The 11,319-nt window shown below is 30.1% G+C and overlaps 1 pseudogene; it reads right to left on the reverse strand.

Moving 5' to 3' along the window:
- Window positions 1–4,513: 4,513 nt before the first annotated feature.
- On the reverse strand, window positions 4,514–6,328 carry LOC133814257 (nuclear pore complex protein NUP93A-like; annotated as a pseudogene).
- Between the last annotated feature and the right edge of the window lie 4,991 nt (window positions 6,329–11,319).

Raw genomic sequence — 11,319 nt, forward strand, 5'->3', positions numbered from 1 at the left:
ATAAGGTTTAGCCCAATTTCTGCAATAAAACTAAAAATAAAGTCAGAAAAAAGAACTCTTTCTAATAAAAAGAAAGAAGAATGTCACTTGTGCAGCTAAGAAGATCCCAGAACTAAAGTCAAAGATATCAAAAAGCAGAGTTAAAAGTGCATCTTGCTACACAATATTCATATATGAATGGTTAAGAAACATAGATACATAATAAATTAATCTGCCAACAAAGACTCAAATATACAACACAATATCATAATTATTAACAAAAATGAATGCAAATTATAAATCTAACATAGATAATCCAGAACAAGAAATAGATAAATTAATATTCCTCTACTGCACCAAATTAGCAAGAGTTAAAGGAAAAATTCATGGCATTTAAAATTGCAAAAAATAGTAAATGGAAAATACCATACCCTACATGAGTTTGAGAATAAAAAACTTATTGACTCTTTCATATGAATCTAGCATAGACTTGTTCGCTACAAACATTTACATAGATTGTTGTAAATGATTACAAGCCTACAATTCTGAAAGATAATAAACTCATTAGTACAAAACAAAGAAACTAATCCATTGATGGCAATTAGATTACATTGCTGACCGCAATTGATAACCTTTATGCAGTCGAATACAATTATAATATTTTATATATTTTCTCAATCTCCAAGAAAATCAATATAAGTCAACAAAAGATTACACACTTACCAATTAGTTATATATAAGATAAAAAAAACAAATGTGTTTGAAGGCATAAAGAATTAAACTCATGGTGTGACATATGTACCTCAATGAGATTTTGATCAACAGCGAGGGAGTTCAGGGTAAGAGTTCTAGTTTCTCGCTGTAGAGGACATCCATTCCTACAATTTATCAATATGGAAAATTGGTGCTTCATGTTGATTTAGTTTCATTAGTGAAATAGAATATATACATCTTCAATTTCTTTGCTAGCATGTTGAACCAGAAAACACCTCAGGACTTGCTCTCTTGGTGACTCTTAGGGACTCTCCGTAAGAGCTAACTGTACATAAAAATATTGGACATGCTTACATATTGACACCAATCATCTTTACTCATCTAAAGCATCTACAAACAAGTCCAATAATAAAAAGAATACACATCTGTCTAGTTTATTATTTGCTGGCCCTTAAAAAGATTACTAAAACAAAATAATAAAATATCACTATATCTAATATGTACCTTCCCCTTGAAATGTGAAATAAATGTCAAAACTAGGTGAAAATAATTGTGGAATGAACATAAAATAAATTTAAGGACTAATCTACTCACTTCACCATTAGCAAGGGCAATTGCCATCACACCTGCAACTTCCACTCCTATTTTATGATAGCCATCCAATGATCAAAAGTATTTATATTTTGCTCAGTGCTCTGCTCACCCAAGATTTTTACGTGGAAGTGGTTCATTATAAATAGATCTTTCTGTTAATGGTACATTCATGTACATGTATAAATTTTAGAAATAGGTGAGAGTTAAAGATATATCATACCCCAGGAACAATAGGGTAGTTTGTAAAATCCCATTCATTTTTGGCACAATGAAAGTCTTGATGGCAAACTCCACAATAAAGTATTTTTATAGTGACACCATCATCACCATTGTCCCTGCCAATAATGCAAATAAATATTCTCAAATCCTAAACTCACCAACTAAAAATGGTGACAAGTGACCCACATTACTTAAAAAAAAAAACATTTCACATGATAACAACTTAAAAAAAATATGAAGGCAAATCAACAATTCCCAGAAGTATGAATTAAAGGCTTTTGTCATTTTCAACTCAGGAAAATGAATAAATAATTGGTAAAAAGATCCAACAACAATTATGGTCCAAAGATTTACATTAACATAATTGCAAAATAATGATGTTGCATTTCATGGAAAGATACAAATTAGACTTGAGGCACTGAAAAAAATCATAAAAATATTAATAAATTTATAAATAAAATCAACCCTTTATCACTATTGATACGTTTTAGAAAAAAGAGCCACAAGTAAATATGTATAGTTTAAGACAACTTTGGCGTTGCTAGTAATCATTTTTTCAGTTTGCTTATATATTTAATAAAATAGAAGAATATAAAAAGTAGTATAATAATAGTTATAGTAACACATCAACAGTAAATCTTTAAGAAAAAAAACCACAAATGTGTATTTTCGACAAGTCTGTTCCATACTTCATGGATATATTAAGACTCAAATAGCAAACAAAACCAGATCAAATATATAAATACTTTTATTCAGCATATTCACAAAATAAAAAAGATAATAAACCTTCTAGAGAAATGAAAAGGCGACAAGACTCCAGAAATATGGATGGCAACCCAACCAAAAACCTTTTGTGGGTGATTATTTTTCCATTGTTTTCTTCTCAAACCTATCAGAGATGCATTTTCCAGAACATTATATATAAATATATATATATATTTATATTGTAGAACAAAACACATCCAAAGACAGAGTACCTGCTCAAATAGTGATGAAAGTCAAGGTATTTTATTGCCATGACTGTGAGAGAAAGATAATGTGGTCACTGGGTTGCACTTCTGTTGATTGCTGCCCTGTAATGAATAATTGAGAATTTGAGAGAGATAGAGTGGTTGTGAGATTAGGTGAAAGGTGGAATGAGAGAGAGGCAACAAAAAATTGTGAAAGTGAATTGAGTTAGATTTTAAGATTAGTAAAGTTAGGGTTTTACTCATAAATATATATATACATTTTATATAATTGGGGGGGGGGGGGGGGGGGGGAGAGTACCTGCATAGACGAAGTCGCTGAAGATAAAGGAATCGAGCAGAGAGAGTCACAATGAAAAGTGGGAGAAAATGAGAGTTTCATAGAATGGGAACGAAGCAAGTCTATGACAAATGTGACTAAATTATAAAGTCAAACTGAAAAAATGAGCGGGCTTTCCCCAAAAACTAGCGCCTTTTTTTTAGTTTCACTTTCCCACCATATCTATTATAATACTTTTTCAATTCCTTTCCATTTTGTTTCAATTTATGGATTCTTTAATTTACTTATTATAATACTTTTTCAATAAAGTTATAATCATGTGTTGTAGAAAGGGTTGTTTGGTGCAGTGATAAAATTAATAATATTTATTATTATTGAATAATATTTAGATAAATATCAGAAAATTCCTAATTCATTAATGTAGCTATAATCTTGTATATGTACGAGATGATTAAAATTATAGACAATGAATTAAATAGTCCACAATATATTTTAAAGTTATGGAATCTTTAATCAAACACTGCTAGTATAGTCCACTGATATTATGAATACATGTAATCTAGATCCGGATCACTGATGTAGATAGACATCTCATTGGAGGTGCTCTATATAATAATGATTATAACGGTCTGGACCCGATATGTATTTAACTCTTTACTAAATATCGTTATTATCATATCAATTGTTGATACACAAAACCTTAAAGAGCTATAATTATATCACTCAATGATCATATGCAAATCGATCTAAATTATGATGTAATCATGAACTCATGTTTATGTTATTTGAGTCATTTAATTCACTCTTTAGGGTCTATCAGAATGATAAGGCTAACAACTTTTGTTTTGGGGGGCTCATTGATGTAGATGATGGGGACATGATTTACAGATATGGAATCTAAGCCTTCTTCATAAGAAGATTGAATAATTGTTCCCTTAAGTGTTAATTATGGAATTGGACAGCTTGATGCCTTTAATTTATAAAAGGTTTATAAATTACACTACAAGAAAAAATAGTATTCATAACAGTTAAAAACTGCTAACCGAGAGTATTGATAACGCTTTTGAAAACGCTAACATAGCCCCTGTTATTAAAAGTCCTATCTTTCCTATAACAGTATTCAAATGTTATGCTCAATGTTATCTTAAACTATTCAATAACACATTTTTAGTTGCTATAATATTCAAATAATAACATTTAGTTTGAGTGTTTGGTTATAAATTTGAAGTTTAATCTTATACTTTATGCATAACACTTTCCAACTGTTATGAAAATTGTTATATTTGATCATTTTATAACGTTTTTAGTTCATTCTATTATATCAATCATAACTTTTTGTCCCAATTATAATATATTACACAAAACAACCATAATTATTGTAAATTCTTCTAGTAATAACATTTTGTTATTTTGTAGTATGCATTTTTAATTGTTGTAAAAAGTTTTTATTATTGTATTTTGATTAAAAAAGCATAACAATTGATCACAAGTGTAATATTAAATAGATCAAAAAATCTAAAATATTCAATATATATGATAAACCATGAGTATTTTTACATTTGAAGACGAACTACTTCAAACCATGACACTGCACACTTTAAAAGTTCTTAGTTCTAACTTGAGTTTGAAAGCATACATAATAAAATTCTATAGTCTTGCACATCGTTTGCTTCAAAAGTAAAAAAAACAAAAACATAACAAGATACACAAAAAGTAAACCATGAAGCTTGCTCCACCCTCCAATTCATCATCCATTCCATTATGCACTTGTCTTTGTTGTAAGGTTGATTTTCTTAGCTACAAAAGAGTTTAAATCATTAATAGTAAACTAAAAGAGTACAAAAAGAAAGAAAGTTAATAACCTCATTACGACTTTATAAGCTGGCCATGCAATTACACTAACTACAGCACATATGCATGAAAGATTGAAGATTTATGCTTGGTAAAATACTCATTAGAAAAGTTAGCTCAAACACTTTATGATTATGAAATGAAAATGCAAATGATACACCAACCAAACATATAAATATATATACAATACAACAATTAATTTATAAAGAAAACCCAATAGCATAGACACATGAACTAGAATTAGAACAAATATAAAGTTCCAAATAACAAGAGTAATGAATTTGCCATTTTTATTGTAGATTTCACTATTGGACAATTAAAGGTTTCTCCAAATCCTGCAGACTTAGTTTCCATAAGCTAATCAACTAAATTAAAATGTCATAATAGAGTGAAGGTATTGTTCTGTTGAGATTATATATGAAACACCACAAAGAGTACAAAGCATAAACTAAGCACAACGATAGAAGTCAAAGATAAATGTATTTCTAAGAATGAGACAAATTAAAAGCATTTAACAACATGGTATTTAAAAGAAAAAGAAAGAGACTTGACAAGATGCTCATACAAATAAGCATTGATTCTTTACACATGGCTAAGAAACTAGAAGGCGTCAGTATTAAGATCAAAAATTGAGAACATGGAAGGATTCTAAGGCTTCAAGGCGCAGAGCACGCAATCAGGTATCATCTAAGCACCTACACATCTGATATACCTGGATAAGGTGCCAAATCTTCTGAAAATGAACGAATTTTCCACCAGATGCATCCAGACCTAAACTTTCATAAGCACCCTTGAAAGCTATCGCAGGCTAACAACAGAAACAAGCCATTAGATAGGTACTTATCTCACTCAACATAAACAAAACTTGACAACAATCTTTAAAGCATCACTCTATTAAGGTGTCTTTTTCATAAAGTGAAAATAGAATTTAAAGCAGCAACTTAGTAATTTGTCAAAAAACTAAAACTTTACAATTCAAAGCAGCAACTCGGTCATCTGTCAAAAAACTAAAATTAACAATCCACTAAAGATTAAATGCCTTTCATATAATGGTAGGAATCAAATATATAATAAGATCGATTGAATACAGGGAAAAAATTATTTCAGCTTACTTTAAATGGTAATCCACGTTCTCTTGCATCATTCAGATTCTTTACAACTTCAGCATAGACAGCTACCTTTTTCTCAAGGATAGGCTTGTTAGCAAGAGGTAGAAGCTACATGCTAGATGCACCAGATGAAGCTTGAGGGCAAGAAGTCATCGAAACTATCTGACCAGAGCGAGCACCCCCACTACTGCTAACTATCATGTTAGTTCTAGGTAATGTGGAAATTCGACTCAAGCTTTGAAGACTAACTCGTTTTTCTTTTTGCCAATCCTCCTACAGAGCATTAAAATTTAAAAACCATCAGGATTCAAAGCTCAACAGCAATGATAATCACTGCATAGCATATATTTATGCACACATAATCTGTCTATAATTTGTTCATTATTCAGCTCAATGATATAAACACCTTATAAAACTTCAAAAGAATTTAAAATATATTAGATTAATAACCATATATTATTCATCAGGTATGCTCTCACAATATCATTGATTGATTAGGGTAACATTCTGCATATCCCGTGTGTCATACTAACCTCCAACACTTTCAACATGTAATCATTAAAACTTATGAGGTAATCCTTTTGAGCTTCTTGGACAGCTGAAATAATTGCCATTTCATGGACTTGGTGCATAGGTATGATTAAGAAATCATTATCAGTCACAAACATGACCAAAGTATATCAAGTTGTTAGAAAACCTATATAATGAACATATGAATAACCAAACTAGAGATTCAACGAAGATGAAGAAAAAAATAGGAAGATAGAGGAAAAATATGAATAAAGTGAGAAAGGAGATTTCGGAAAAACAAAACAAAATCAAATAAATTCTAGTTACGTACATAACTTTAGTACTCTAAACCCAATATGCTAATTCTTAAATTTGATTAATCTAATATGAAGCTCAAAGAAAGAATTATATGCCCAACATTATCAAACTAACCAAACATAAAATACATGTAACCGAGAACAAATTCAGATACACACATATATTTTTACCTGAAAATATCTATATAAATATAAGGTTTTGCCTCCTCAAAAATCACACATGAAAAAGGGATAAAGAAAACTCGAACATTAGGTGTTCAAAACTATGCAGAAAGCCTTATAAAAATTCCAAAATTATATTCGTTGTAAATAAATAATTAGACAATAGTACAAGAAAATGGAAAGTCCCTAGTGTATGTTTATGATTTTTTAATTTAGGATAAAAAGCAAGTTATATTCAAGCAAAAGTCAGTTAAGCTATAACATAAGACATTATTAAAATAAAAAGCTTTAACGCATTACAGAAAGATACTCATAAACATCAAAACTTCAAATGCACAAAGACCTAGAAATTAAAGTGAACAAAAATATGTAAATCACTTAGTAAAATAAAAATATAATAAGATCCTTAAACACAGAAAAATTAAGATCAAAATGGTATACAATACAAGGCAAGTAAGGGGGTCCTTATTGTCAAACAATTTAACTCTGCAATGAAACATATATGAAAAGAAAAAAGCAATGAAACCCAACACTACTAAAGTAAATAATGTTAGATTAAACAAAAATATGTACAGTATAAACCATAACAAAGCAGCTTTGCAAGATATGAAACATATATGAAATAGTCATGTTCATTAGTGTAAAACTAAACCCAAATTCTCTTCTGAACTAGTAAGTAATGAGGTCAAAATTAGTGAAGAAGGTGAAAATCGCAATGGTCTAAACTATATCAGTATTCGAACTGAAGAATCTCTTTGATGCAAAATAGACTAATAAGAGAGTGAAAACTCTACTAAGTATAGTGTATGTAGCAAACTATCAAAGATTAAAATTTACTATAAATTTGAATAAGTACAAAATTAATTAGTTTATAATACTACTTACTAACCAAACAATTTATATGAAAATACATTAATATGCATGAGCAAGATTTATATACATCAAAAATAAGTTTTAATAATATTAACAAAACGAAGTATTAATAGTGTGACATTCCACAACAAAATATCTCTTTCAGGCCTTTTATCAAACAGTTTCCTTTCATTATAAATAAAAACATTATAAAATTTAACTTAATAAAAAGAAACTCCAAACAAATACCCCTATTTCCAAAAACCCATTAATCTAACTTTCTCATTGCTTAGGTTCGTTCCTTGTATTTATTAGCAGCAAAAAAGGATGAGACAATGTTAAAAACAACCATTGACATTCTAAAATTTAATATCACTTATAATTCTCACTTAGAAATATTGAAATCGTCTCAAATCAGCCAAGATATTTGGGAATCACAAGCTAATTTAATCATGAGAAGAAAAAACGCCTGCAATCACATTAAGATCCATGGAGCCATTGCACAGTCACCAACACTTGTTTATGAATAAAGAGAGAGAACAGAAAAAAATTTCCATCAAACTAAGAGAGTATCTTATCCCTAAAAAAGCAGGGGAAAAAAGGATAACCCTAATAACCATTCCAGAAAATGAAAAAAGAAAAAGAGAATAAAGGAAAACAACACTTAAAACAGCCATAATTCTAAAGTTATCCATCACCAAACCCTAGTAAAAAAACAAAAGTATTGCTAAAATAAAAAAAGAAGGCCAGTAACAACCTATAAAACAAAATCAAGTAATATCAATTAACCAAATTTCAAACCATACAAGTAACTAAGGAGAAAATGACAATAGCTTTGATTATACATTTCTTAGTGCACAATAATTATGCCAACCTTCTACAATTTATATGCACACAAAATATTTAAACATTCCACTTTATACGCACAAAAAAATAGAAACATATATATGAAGCAATATAGAAACAACATACAACACGATAGAACCATGAAGTAATATATAACATTTGTAAAATTATTTTGCTTAAGTGAATATATATATGATTTAATAGTTATAGGTATACAGACAAGTTAAAAGATTGCTAGCTGAAATCAAAGAGAAACCTTAGGATCTCCCTCATAAGAAAAATCATTATTATCTAAACTTATTATAGTTTGTAAAACAATTTTAATAACAATGGACTGCCATTCAAACTCAAAGTCACAATTTAAATCAATAGCCAATATAAAACAGAAACCACCCAAAGACTTCAATACGACTACTGCATCAAGAGCAATGACCATACGAAATCACCAAAATAAATCTTTACAACAGATTTATAAACCCCCTTAAAAATACTCTCTAAAACATAAAAATCTACTAAAATCTCAAAGGCAACACCATTAATCAGAGGCAAAACTAACAAAATCTACTAAAAAGTAAACAAAAAAAGTCCAAAACCAATTTTGATACACAAATCTTAAACAAAAGATAGAACAAATTCATAAATATGATACTTGCAAATCAAAACATATAATAAAATCTATCATGGAGCAAACTCATGGCTATGAAATATAATCGTAAATCTGAAGCAAAAAAAAAAAAAAAAACTCGTAGAAAAATCCTACTGACACTTTGTTGTAAATCCCATAAAACATGAATTCGAAAAACAAATTCCAACCGCACAGAGAAAACTAGAAATGCATAACTCTAAACAAAGAAAACAAAAAGAGAGGGCAGAAGAAAAAACCTCAGTCTCACACCAGCTGCACTTTTCCATGAAGACGAGTTGGACCCCTCACCGAACCCAAGAGCAAACTAGTGTTGTCCTTCCCCGCGACACCACAAGCACCTAGATGAAGCCCTCCTCGTCACACCAAAATGTTAATTTTCAGTAGGGTAAAAATAGATATTCTTAAATCTAAAACAACACTTTTAGTAATTTTTTACAAAGTAATAATCCAACAAAGTACCAAATTATATATGCCACATAGTAATTATAAAATTAACATCATTTTACTTTGTGACATCTAAAAAACGATACTTATAATTATATTTATCTTCACCTAAAAATTTACTATTATAAAACTCACTTATATTTAGTACAAATGAATCACATGAAGAAAAAAACTAACTTTAAATATGTGGAAATGGAACTGCTCTCCAATTATGCTTACCTACCCTAAAAATGTTGCTGCAGCTATTATTTGAAGTGGGGATTATCTAAATATGAAACCTTTGGGTTTTGCTTAAGAGAAGAGAAGATGCCAATATATTTAATAGGACCAACACTACACACTAGGTGTAGGTATCAATCAATTGAAATTTTATTCCAACTTATAATCAAGTAAATGAATGGCTGAAAAGGGTTCCAAGCATATTCATTAGATATTTATGTATATATATACACATGATTATTATGATTCAATAGGTCATACTGTGTCCGACTCTAAGATGGGTCTCTCTGAAAATAGTGTTTATGAAAACATAGATGGGGATTCGAATCACGACAATGAACAAGAATAAGACAAGCTAAAGATAAAGAAGTGAAATGTTTTAGCTTCAAAGTTACTGAAATCAATTTGATGATGATAAATTCATTCAATCAAATATGTTATGGCACACAACAATGAATCAAACACTAACAAGCTCGTGGGATGTGTGTTTTTCTAAGTTAATTGCTATACAGAATAAACCCTTTTCTTTTCCAATATGGAACCTTTTTTTGTTAATGTCAAACCAAACTTTCTATGCATGTACATGATATACAACAAGATACCTCAAAGCTGCTTCCTCTGCATATGCTTAATCTCAAAAGATTTAGAGACTCGTCTTCTCCTTTAGCTTATCTGCTCGTGTTATGTACACTACCATTATTCTAATAAATTAAAGATGATTAAGAGATCATGAAATGGTCATTAGTACCATGAACGTTGTCCCCATTGGTGGGACAACACCAAACAGTTTGGCTAGTTGTTTCAAAGATGCTGCCAAAGCTTGAGCCAAAAAATATTTTCTTTTCATTCAACTTTATTGTCTTGCAGCTGTTCATGAGGTTCCGAGGGTAAAAAAGATAAGATCTTCATCCTATAGACATAACAAGAACAAACAGGGCGATTATCAATACAAGAATCAATTTTTTTTTCTTCAGAAAATTTATGAATTACGCTTTTCTGTGACCCAAATATACAGTGTTAATATCACAATTACATACAAATTTATAGCCTTTGCGAATTTACCAGACCAAACATGAAAACCCAGGTGAATGAAACCAACCCTCTTTTTTCATAAATTAGAATACATTACTAAATACAGTAAAATTCACATCAGCCAACAATCTGTATTATCAAATCAACTGCATCTATGAAAAAGAAAGTAATGGTATCGTACCTTAGAAAGATGTAAGCTGAGGAGAATACGAGTCGTGGTAAGTTGAAGAACTTCAGATAGTCGGCGTGATGTACAGCTTGCGATACAGCCGTTGTGTGCTCCGGAAGCTCGTATTGACGTCGTGAGGTAGAGATAGATGAGACGAGATGAGAGTGAGAGAGGATACATGTGTGAGAGAGTGTGAATGGAGGAGAATACAGAGTGTAAGAAAGAGAGGCAGCAATGGAGGCTGAGAGAAATTTTTTGGGTATCTTAGGTTTAGGGATTAAATTTGGCTGAGAGAAATTAGACCCAATTTTTTCATTTGGCGCCTGGGTATATTTCATATGGCGCCAAAATATTTCTTCCGTGTTTTTTTTAATCATCTATTAATAACAATTTTAAATATGTGTCATT

The sequence above is a fragment of the Humulus lupulus genome, chromosome 2 (genome assembly GCF_963169125.1).
Source record: "Humulus lupulus chromosome 2, drHumLupu1.1, whole genome shotgun sequence".
Classification (NCBI taxonomy): Eukaryota; Viridiplantae; Streptophyta; class Magnoliopsida; order Rosales; family Cannabaceae; genus Humulus; species Humulus lupulus.